The sequence below is a fragment of the Garra rufa genome, chromosome 2 (assembly GCF_049309525.1).
Source record: "Garra rufa chromosome 2, GarRuf1.0, whole genome shotgun sequence".
NCBI classification, from domain to species: domain Eukaryota; kingdom Metazoa; phylum Chordata; class Actinopteri; order Cypriniformes; family Cyprinidae; genus Garra; species Garra rufa.
In genome coordinates, this window is record NC_133362.1 from 54,083,112 (window position 1) to 54,094,922 (window position 11,811).

Consider the following 11,811-nt stretch of genomic DNA (forward strand, 5'->3'; position numbering starts at 1 on the left):
ATTCCTTCTACCCAAAATCATTTTCTTGGTAAAAAAGAAATTTTTTTAAAGATGAGATTTTTGGTCATAGTGTCTAAGTTGTTTGTGTGATGCATTGTAAAAACATAACATTTGAATCAGTGCGTTCTTAGCTTCTAATAGGCATAGCTAGTGTGTAAAAGTTGCGCGAGTAATTTGCCTCAAGTGATCGGCTTTTTTGATCGGCGCTTTTGGGGTTCACCGATCAACCTATTTTTAGCCAATATCGGCCGATCATGATCGGTGGCCGATCAATCGGAGCATCACTACAGATAAACCTCAGACTCCAGTCTCTATGAGCATTATCGGTGGAGTATTTTAAGATGTTTTTGAACTGGTCTAATGAAGCGGTTCAGATCACGCCTGAGCCTCATATCAAACCTAACACTGCCTGACATCAAGATTAGATAGATACATTTTTAATTAAATTTATTTACACAATTTCTAAATTCTATTAGGACACCTTGGACCTCTAAAAACAGGAGAAAAGTGCAGAATGAACCAACTTATTTTTAATCAATGATTGACAAATACATTATAGATTGACTACAAGTTTAAAAACAGCACTACACTTTATAATTAAGAAAATAGAATTTATCATCATCAGGCATGTGATTGGTTAAGGACAAAAAAGCAGGAAAATATACTAAGACAACCCCCCCCCCCCAAGAGTCAAAAGTATCAATTCTTATATTAATTTAAACAATTATTGTCAATCAAGTATTATATTAATTAACATATATTTTATTGCCTTAATTGTTTAAATTTGTATAACACATGATCTTGTCGATCCATCAGATAACATTTACAACTCTACGTGTTTGGTGCTTAAACCATGGACTGATTTGTTTACATTGGTCTTTTGACAACAGTAGACACGAGCTGATTAAAAATGTCAGATCATTGTCTTCCAGCAGGAGGCGCTATCAGAATGATACACAAAGCAGCGCCGCAGCTGACTTTGAAACGCGCAGCGCTCATATTTATTCAATGGATAACCTTATAAAGTTCCATCGCAATTCTTGCCTTTCAGTTTAAGACCACCTGAAATAATTAAGTCTTTCTTAACCCCTAATAACACTACAGCCATCAATAAAAATGAAGAGCTTTATTTCAAGAACCGACTTTCAAAAACCCTTAGCCTACACAAAATACGTTTCTTTTTATTTTGCAGAAGAGAAATATTAGGGAAGTAAATTAATATCAGCATATGAAGTATGCGGAATAAAACCTCCTCGAATCGGGACTGGAAAAGCACTTTGTTATATCCTATACTATACTTCATCATCAAGCATGGGCGTCGGAAGCAAAATAAATGTAAAAATGTAAAAACAGAAAAAAATACTTTAGTATATGCCATTTTCTGTAGTCTGGTGCCTTTTATTTAATGTTTTTACACAATAAATGAACAAAAAGTAATATGACGTTCCTACGAATTCATTTGTGTGGCCACGACAAACATAAGTGAACCGAAGGTGTCGAGTAGCGTCTCGCTGCAGCCTGCGGTGGACATCCAACCCCGCCCACATCCAAGTGTGACGCCAGACGCCACGTCCATGTTTAAACACGTCACACATCCAACATATTAAATAGTATTAACACATATTAAAATAGTGATAATATGATTAGCAATGTTCACATTTGTGGACATATCTTTAGAGAATTAGATGAAAATGAAAATATGCTAAGTGTTACTTTTACAATAACAAAACTTAATTGTCCGTCTAAATCTGATCTTGTCTAAGCTATGTCAAAATCGATTATAATAAACGTGAATTTATGTCATTACACAAACAAATAGGGTAAGGTTTAAATGTTTTATTACCAATTACCATTTTCCTAACTTTAATCAACCAAAGCAAGCGTTTTACCGGCTGTTCGAATGTAATTAGTTCCATATGAAAGATGACCTATGTTTAATTTGTATTATTTAATACAAACTGTTTTGTTTACATCCCCGATACAACATACTTCCGCCATTCTTGCACATGTGTACAACATCGGGATTCTTTTTTTTAAATTATTTTATTAAAGAATAATTGGACATTACAAAAATATTGAAATAGAAATCCGGATACACAAAATACAAGCTTAATCTGTATACAGTAATACAATATGTAATAAGAGGGGGAAAAATAATAATAAAAAAATAAAAATAAACTAATACCATAGAGAGAGAAAAAATAATAAATAAACGTATAAATAAAAAGTAAATAAATAAACAAAAAATAAATTAAAACCTAGAAACAACTAAACAATAGTTCAAATGTTCTTCCTTTTCCCTTACATATACAAAAATTATATTGTGGGAGCATAACCAGAAAAAAAGTTCTCCGTGAAATGTGACAACAAATGTATTCATTTGTTTTAAAGACTTTTGTAAAATGTAAAAGTTAACAACATACTCAATCATTTTACTTTTATGAGTAAGAATAGTACAGATAACATCTTTTAAAGAAAGCATATAATTAACATTTCTTTGCAGAAATAGAAAGGTTTTATATTATAAAACAAATGACACAAGTCTTCCTCATGTGTGTTACAGAAACTGCAGGTGTTATCAATGTCCATGAATTTAGAAAGAGCTACTTTACATGGATAAATTTCGTGAATTTTTTTGAAATGCACCGCTTTAAAACTACTGATGGAGAGGGGAGTCACACGATGACGCATTGACGGGGGCGTGGTGTCTGACGTCACACATGGATGTGGGCGGGGTTGGATGTCCACCGCAGGCTGCAGCGAGCCCTACTTGGAGGTGTCCCCTCCAGGTTACCGTACCCTTTAGTTTGCAGCAATGTTTTCAGCCTGCTCCAGTCCAGTGCGTTACATGACTGCCCCCTACTGATCATGTCTTTCCTATGTCATTGTATTTTCCGTGTTCCCTTGGAATACACCGGCGTCACGCGAGACCACTTTACTTCCCGCGCGCATTTTAAATGGCCAGATCTGTATATGATGAGCCTAAAGCTTTTGTTCTTACAAATGGTTTCAGATCAGCAAGTTTTTCATTATATAGAGGAACTAGACAAGGGTGCCCACTTTCACCCCTGCTTTTTGCGCTGTGTCACGGTGAGATAGATGAGGTCTGGGTCCAAATGCAGGGAGAGAAAGAATATATTTAATAAACACAAAAACAAAACCAAAAAGCCAACACGGTAGACTCAACATAAACTGAACAAAACAAGAGCAAGGTCATGAGTAGAACTGGAACACAAAAAACACAGAGGACAAAAGACAATGCAGACCTGAATCCAGAGTGAGCAGAAAGAGTTCTTATAGTCCAAAGATAATTGTTAACAGATGTGGGTGATCAGTGCAAATGACAAAACAGACGTGAAGAATCAGAGGAGTGAGTGCAAACAGCGACCTCAGGTGGCTGAGGGAAAACCCACAGCCCCGATCATGACAGTACCCCCTCTCTAGGAAACGGCTACCAGACGTTCCCAAAACAAAAATTCTGGAGGGAGGAGGAACGGTGGAAGGTGCATCAGGGGGAGGGATGGCGGGCCAGGCCCGTGCAGCGGAGGAACGTGAGCGGACACCACCGCCAGAGGAACGTGAGCTGGTCTCGCCACCAGTGGAACGTCCGCGGGCAACGCAGTCAGAGGAACGTGAACTGGCCTCGCCGCCAGAGGAATGCGAGCTTGCCTCGCCGCTAGAGGAACGTCAGCGGTCACCGCCGCGTCCGGAACAGAGAGAGCGGTCACCGCCGCGTCCGGAACAGAGAGCGCGGTCACCGCCGCGTCCGGAACAGAGAGCGCGGTCACCGCCGCGTCCGGAACAGAGAGAGCGGTCACCGCCGCGTCCGGAACAGAGAGCACGGTCACCGCTGCGTCCGGAACAGAGAGAGCGGTCACCGCCGCGTCCGGAGCAGAGAGCGCGGTCACCGCCGCGTCAGAAACAGAGAGAGCGGTCACCGCCGCGTCCGGAACAGAGAGAGCGGTCACCGCCGCGTCAGAAACAGAGAGAGCGGTCACCGCCGCGTCCGGAACAGAGAGAGCGGTCACCGCCGCGTCCGGAACAGAGAGAGCGGTCACCGCCGCGTCCGGAACAGAGAGCACGGTCACCGCCGCGTCCGGAACAGAGAGCACGGTCACCGCTGCGTCCGGAACAGAGAGAGCGGTCACCGCCGCGTCCGGAACAGAGAGCACGGTCACCGCTGCGTCCGGAACAGAGAGAGCGGTCACCGCCGCGTCCGGAGCAGAGAGAGCGGTCACCGCCGCGTCCGGAACAGAGAGCGCGGTCACCGCCGCTTCAGAAACAGAGAGAGCGGTCACCGCCGCGTCCGGAACAGAGAGCGCGGTCACCGCCGCGTCCGGAACAGAGAGAGCGGTCACCGCCGCGTCCGGAACAGAGAGAGTGGTCACCGCCGTGTCCGGAACAGAGAGCGCAGTCGTCTCCACCCCCACCGCAAAGCAGGGGCGCTTCCGCATAGCCTCGGCGATACGAGCATCCACCGCCAGGCAGGCGTAGATGTACTCAAAGCGCGCTGCCGATGCCGCCTCAAATGACATCCCCTCCGTCATGGGAGCAGAGGGAATGGTCGCCGCCTCAAAAAAAAAATTCCTCCCTGCTGGACCCATTATTGAGGTCTGCATTCTGTCACGTGAGATAAGGGAGGTCTGGGTCCAAATGCAGGGAAAGGATTTTTTAATGAGACAAATAACAAAATAAACAAACAAAAGGCCAACACGGCACAACTTAAACATAAACTCAAATACTAAATAACAAAACCAGAGCCAGGATACAGGAACGTAGAGCAGACGGAGAGTTGACAGAAGACATAAGACAATGCAGACCTGAAAACGGAATGAAGTGTGAGTGTTCTTATACAGAGTCCAGATAGTGAACAGCTGTGTGTGAATCAGTGGTAATGACAAAACAGACGTGATGAATCAGAGTGCAGTGCAAACAGCGACCTCAGGTGGCTGAGGGAAAACCCACAGCCCCGATCATGACACGCTGGCTATTGAGCCCCTAGCTGAAGCAATCAGAACTGAGCCCTTAATTGAAGGCTTGCAGACTAAAGGAAGGCACCATAAGTTAGCACTTTATGCAGATGATGTGGTCATTTTCCTTTCAAAACCTGACTCTTCAGTACCATCTCTTCTCAATATCATTAATACGTTCAGCACGTTTTCAGGATACAAAATTAATCTTAGTAAGTCAGAGGCTATGCCTGTTGGTACCATGAAGGCAATGCCAAATATTAGTCCCTCATTTCCATTTAGGTGGTCTCCTGGAGGATTTATGTATTTGGGTATTTTCGTTAGCCCTATGTGTAAAAATTTATTCAAAGATAATTTCTCCCCATTGTTTAGTAAAATTAGAGAGGATTTAAACTGATGGCACACACTACCTATTTCGTGGTTGGGTAGAGTGGCTCTAATAAAAATGACTGTCCTTCCCAAGCTTTTGTACCCAATTCAAATGATACCTATTCTGTTTTCTAAAAAAGTTTTAAAAGATGTAAATGGCTGGCTTTCCTCTTTTATTTGGAGCAAGCGCAGACCAAAATTAAAGTTTTCTGCACTGCAATTACCAGGTTCAATCGGAGGAATGGACTTACCAAATATAAAGCTATATCAATGGTCTGCACATTTAAGATATATTTCTGACTGGGTTGATCTCGATAATTCTTCTACCTGGTTGGACCTTGAGCAATCACTGTCAAAAATTCCCCTAAAAGATCTACTGTTTTTTAAAAAAACTAAATTTTTATTGGAGAACTGTGAAAACCCTGTAACTGTAATTGCACTTAAGGCATGGAAGGCCATTAATCGTTTTGAGGGAAGAATGAAAATAACTTCTGCCCTCACGCCAATTGTGAATAATCCCAACTTCCCTCCAGGCAGATCTGACGGGAGGTTTAGATTTTGGGAAAACCAAGGTATTTCTCGGCTTCAGGACGTGTTTGGTGAAGAAGGCCTAATGTCTTTTGAGGATTTGAGACAAAAATATCAATTATCACAACAGGACTTCTTTCGTTTTTTACAAATTAGGAGTTACATTTTGAAGGATACCTTGTTGTGTACTAATAGAAGTCTGTCTCCTACAGAAAAGTGTATTTTTCAAATACCCGGAAAGAAGTCTGTGAGTTTGTTATATAAGGTACTTAGTGGTACATTTGAGAAACAAGTGGTTTTGAATACTAGATCTGCTTGGGAAAGGGAACTTTCAGTCTCTATAAGTGAGGAAGAATGGGATGATATCTGGAAATATGCCAAATCTATCTCAGTATGTAACCGCGCCAAAGCAATACAATTCAAAATTGTGCACAGGTTGCATATCTCGCCAAACCGTAGACATACATTTAACAATGCCCTTTCACCTCTATGCCTTAAGTGCAAAACACAAATTGGCACTCTCACTCATTGTCTCTGGCCATGTAATCAGTTACAAATATACTGGGCCAAGATTGTTTCTGAAATGTGCATTTTTTTTGACAAGGAGTTGGCTATGGATCCTGTATTTTTGATCCTTGGTCTACCGGATCAATCTTTGATTTTATCCAATGAAAAGAGACTTTACAATCTTCTTACGTTTGCAGCCAGGAAAAATATATTATTGAGATGGATAAGCGATAAGACTCCGACTATTTCGGGATGGCACAAGATTTTAATGGAACTAATCCCGCTGGAATATTTAACATGCTTAGTTAATGGCCGACCAGGTCAGTTCTATAATGTTTGGAAGCCTTATATTAGCAATTTAGAGACTGATTTGTTGTCACGGTGGGAATAAGGGTCTGGGTCCAATTGCAGGGAAAGAATATTTTAATTAACAAGACACAAACAAAACCAAAACCAAAGGCCAACACGGCACACACAACTTAAACTCAATAGAACAAAACAAGAACAAGGTCTAGAGCCGGGATCAGAAACACACAACATAACACACGACAGAAGACAATGCAGCCAGAATGAGTAGTGGGAAATGAGAGTTCTTATAGACCAGATAATTGTGAGCAGGTGTGAGTGTAATCAGTGCTAATGACAAGACAGGAGTGTACAATTTGGGGAAGTGCTGTGGAGGGAAGGGAAAACAGCGACCTCAGGTGGCTGAGGGAAACCCCACAGCCCAGATCATGACAGTACCCCCTCCCCACGGAACGGCTCCCAGACGTTCCACAAGTCTGGAGGGTGGAGGAACGGGGGAAGGCAAATCAGGGGGAGGGACGGCGGGCCAGGCCCGTGCAGCGCAGTCACCGCCGCGTCAGGAACAGAGAGCGCGGTCACCGCCGCGTCCGGAACAGAGAGCGCGGTCACCGCCGCGTCCGGAACAGAGAGCGCGGTCACCGCCGCCGTCTTGGGAACATTAACAGCGGACGCCGCCGCATTAGGAGCAGGAATAGCGATCGCCGCCGCTTTGGGGATCGAGAAAGTGGACGCCGCCACCTTCCCGCGAAACAGCGTCTCTATCCCCGCCGCAAAGCAGGGGCGCATCCGCGCAGCCTCTGCGCTACGGGCATCCATCGCCGCCAGGCAGGCGTAGATGCACTCAAAACGAGCGGCCGACGCCGCCTCGAAGGACAGAAACACACAACATAACACACGACAGAAGACAATGCAGCCAGAATGAGTAGTGGGAAATGAGAGTTCTTATAGACCAGATAATTGTGAGCAGGTGTGAGTGTAATCAGTGCTAATGACAAGACAGGAGTGTACAATTTGGGGAAGTGCTGTGGAGGGAAGGGAAAACAGCGACCTCAGGTGGCTGAGGGAAACCCCACAGCCCAGATCATGACATTTGTCAACTATTCTGTGGAAAGGTTTTCCTCTCCAGGTACCTCAAGTGAGTGCATAGGATTTTGAATTGGTATTGTGCTACCATTATGCTTTACCTATTTTATTTTTATTATTTTATTTTTATTTATCCATTTACTCTTTTTATTAATTTATGTATTCTGAATATCTTAAAAAATGTTTTTCCTTTTTTGTGACCTGTTATGTATATTTTTGTTTTGTGTTTTGTTAAAGTTGAAAAATGTTCAATAAAGATATTTGACAAAAAAAAAATATATTTATTTTATAGCCAGAGAATAAGCCAAATTTTTCTAATTTGGATACGATTTTTGGGAATCTTGGAATATGGCCAGAAATATATTATAATAAATCATCTGCGTATAATGACAATTTAATTTCAATACCTCATCGCACCACACCATGAAGCAAAGGGGAGGACCTCAAAACTATTGACAAAGGTTCTATGATCAAGGCAAAAAACAAAGGGGAAAGTGGGCACCCCTGTTGTGTGCCCTGTCCCAATCGAAAATAACTGGACCTAATATTATTGGTATGCACACTTGCCTGAGGAGAATCATATAAAAGATGTATCCATTTAATGAAATTGTCCCTAATCCCAAATTTTTAAGCACTGCAAACATGTACCCCCACTCCACATGATCAAATGCCTTTTCACCATCAATGAAATCACAACCTCAGGTGTTTTTGAGGAGTATTTAGAATAAATTGCGTTTAATAGTGTAGGAACATTAAAAAATAATTGTCTACCTTTAATAAAAAACAGTTTGTTCCTCCGATATAATTTTTGGAAGTATGTTTTCAAGGCGAGAAGCTAATACTTTGGCCAGTATCTTGGCATCTACATTTTGCAATGAAAGAGGCCTACAGGAACTGCATAACTTAGGATTCTTATCTTTTTTTTAAAGGAGAATTATGAATGCTTGTGTAAGTGTCTCTGGTAGGGAACCATGCTCTAAGGACTCCATGTACACTGATAAAAATTTAGGGGGGTCAATTTACTCTGAAATTTCTTAAATTCGACTGGAAGCCTTATTGCAGCGCATAGTTTTAATTGCCTCAATAATTAATTTAATGTCTAAAGGGGCATCAAGAATTGTGGCATCAACTGAATCAACTGTTGTGACTTTTAAATTATGTAAAAAAAGAAGACATAACATGTGGATCAGATGGAGCTTCAGATGGATACAGAGTAGCATAAAAAGATTTGAAAATGGAACTAGATAAAAAGTGTGTTAGACAAACTTTAAGTTGACTTGAGAAAGCCTAGCCAGTAAGTTTTAAGTAGTTTTAAAAGCTTTTAGTTTAAAGAAAGTTTAAAGGTTTTCAGTTTGAAATAGTTTTAGTTTGATTGATAAAGTTTGAAGATAGATAGGCTAGATAGATATAAATAGTTTGAAAATAGATAGATTTATAGATATAAATAGTTAGAAGATATAAATAGTTTGAATGTGAATAGATAGATATAAGACATTCAAACTATTTTTATCTATCTTTCTATCTTCCTATTTCTAACTTATCTATTTTTCTTTCTAACCAGGGCTCTGAACCGGTTCAAGGAACGAAAACGAAAAACGAAAACAAATGACATTAAACAGGAACAGGAACAAAAACGAAAACAAAATCAATTTTAATCGTTCTGAACAGAAACAGAAACAGAAATTCCAAATTAACCGGTTAATAACGGTATTTTTATCGTTCTCTTTATTATATCAATTTGGCAGACCAAAAACATGAATTCAAATTGTGTGCGCAAATGCAACGGTGACGCATACACCGTGAAATGCCCGCGAAGCAGACGTCATAAGCAGAGCCCTTTCTGATGCGACGAGCACCTGCTGTTTCATGTGCAAAGGTATGTTTAGGTTTAAGTTATTGTAGCCTAATTAAAACTTGTAGTTAAAATTGTCTATTGTTTTTAGTTCTCTTTTGTTTGAGTGAAAATAGCCTATAATAGGCTATGCATATTAGGTAAGGAATAATTAAGTCAACAGGTTTTTATCGCAGATTAAGCCGTGTGGTCAGAATGTGAAGCGGATGGTCTTGAAGGGGCTTATTTCGCTATAGTATTACCAAACAAGAAAATTGTTTAAAAAAAATTATTAGCTCATTTGTAACGCGTTTCCAGGCACGGCCGTAGCCAGCTATGAGGTCACCGAGGTCCGGCCCTTGGTCATTTTTGTATATTCAAAAATAAAATGCCAAGCTCTCTGAATGATTATTAAGCCGTTTAAACCACCTCATATCGCATGAGTGTTTGCAATTCATGTTGATGCGAGAAGCTAGCGCAGTGAACGGGGCTTGAGAGCGCGTTGAGTGAGAGAGCGTGTGCAGCCTCCGTTTGTTGCCAGATCCACCTATTATACGTGTATTTTTCCAATTTAGTGTGACACTTTGGGACGTTTATAAAGTGGAAAGTTGAACGTTAGTGTTACTGATATATTAATCTTGTTTAAAAAACACAAGCTTTGAGCTTATTTCGGATATCTTTTTCTCTCTTTTTGTAATTGCTTGTTTTTCGTAGCAATATCTGGCAACATTGTACTTTCATAAAATAAAATCTTCTGACGCTAGGCTATATGTAGTGCATTTGAGGGTGTTAATATAGCACAATTTTTTTAACACCTTACTTCGGACCGCGCTAATTTTCAAACCCTGGTTGTGAACTCGTTTACTTTCGGTTTTAAAGACAAGAAGTTCAAATGACACGAACACGGAATTTGGTTTAATCATTTGTAAACATAATGCCAAACATGTTATTAAAAGGCACACTATCTATCTATCTATCTATCTATCTATCTATCTATCTATCTATCTATCTATCTATCTATCTATCGTGCTGTGCAATAAAATAACGTTATTAACCGGTATTTTTTCTAGAAAACCGTTCTCGGAACGTATTGTTCTAATGAGGAACGCAAGAACAGAAACGTTATAATATCGATTCTGCTCGGAGTGAACCGAATGGATTTTTTTTCCGTTTTTAAGCCCTGTTTCTAACTAATCTTTTCTTTCAAACCTTTTTTTCTTTCTAACTAATCTATCTTTATTTCTTTCTAACTAATCTTTTTGTTTCTAATCTTTCTTTCTTTCTAACTAATCTGTTTCTTTCCTTCTTTCTTTTTCTAATTAAACTGTTTCTTTTTCCTAATTCTTTCTAATTTATTTCTAACTAAACTATCCATCCATCCGTATGTCTTTCTAATATTAACACCAATAACAAAAAACTTTTCTAAATCCCAACTTTGAACTGTAATTTAAACAGTAATAACAAAGGGTTTGTTTATATGAGCACATTTTAAAATCTTCATCATAACATTTATTTATTGCAACAACTAGTAAAAGTAGGACATTTATATTTTGAGAACAGCTAATCTGGCCCTGGATATGCGTTGTACAGTAACCATGTGAAGATAATAAGTAAATTAAATTGCTATTATGAGACACAATTTGCCCTGCTCTTTCCAAAATGGACAAAAATTCAAGACATGTGGGTAAAAAAAATTAAATCCCCTCTACAGAATCAAAATAAATACTTTACGACTGTCACTATCTCAAAGTGAAATGTGAAAATAAATTAAGTGTTCTGGCATACATTGAGCATTAGGCGACAACCAATCACACACGGCAGCGACACATCAAATACTGCAGCAGGTAAGATTTTATTTATAATCGTTTTGTTTTTCATCTTACTAAAATAACAATGTCTTGATTTTCTGATGCTTATAAGGCACCTAATTCATAAACGGTTGTTGACTTACCAGGCATACAATGAATTCACTCTGATGTTCTGTAAAAACATTTTTTTAAACTTTTATTTAATTGATAAAATGATAATTTCTGATCTGAGATGAAGTCTGAGAACACTGATATGAAATGTAATACATATTTTTCAGGCAGAGATATTACTCAAGTGATAGATAACTGTTATAATCTCATTTTAGCACAGGTTATTATACTTAATACTTTATATAATAATAAAATCCTTAATATAATATAATCCTTTGCAGTCATAGATCACATGAAT